The sequence below is a fragment of the Chrysochloris asiatica genome, unplaced genomic scaffold (assembly GCF_000296735.1).
Source record: "Chrysochloris asiatica unplaced genomic scaffold, ChrAsi1.0 scaffold00004, whole genome shotgun sequence".
Lineage (NCBI taxonomy): Eukaryota > Metazoa > Chordata > Mammalia > Afrosoricida > Chrysochloridae > Chrysochloris > Chrysochloris asiatica.
In genome coordinates, this window is record NW_006408522.1 from 24588439 (window position 1) to 24589049 (window position 611).

The window sequence follows — 611 nt, forward strand, 5'->3', positions numbered from 1 at the left end:
TTCGGTCATTGGTGTCTAATGCATCAAATCTGTTCTTGAGATGATTTCTAAATTAAGGTGGAATATGTTCAAGGTCATACTTTGTCTCTCATAGACTTGTTTTAATTTTCTTCAGCTTCAGATTGATCTTGTATATGAGCAATTGATGGTCTGTTCTGCAGTCTGCTCCTGTTTTGTCTGATGATATGGAGCTTTTCCACAATCTCTTTCCACAGATGTAGTCAATTTGATCTCTGTGTATTCCTTTCTGAGATCCACGTGTATAGTCATCTTTTATGTCATTTAAAAAATGCATTTGCAATGAATAAGTCATTGGTGTTGCAAAATTCTTATCATGTGAACTCTAGCATCATTTCAATCACCAAGGTCAGATTTTCCAACTGCTGGTCTTTTCTCTTTGTTTCCAACCTTTGAATTCCAATCACCAGTAATTATCAACACATCTTAATTGTATGTTTGATCAATTTCAGCCTGAAAAATTTGGTAAAAATTTTCAATTTCATCCTCACTGGCTTTGTTGTTGTTGTCAGGTGCCATCGAGTCGGAACCGACTCATAGCGACCCCATGCACAGCAGAACGAAACCATGTCCGATCCTGGGCCAACCTCACT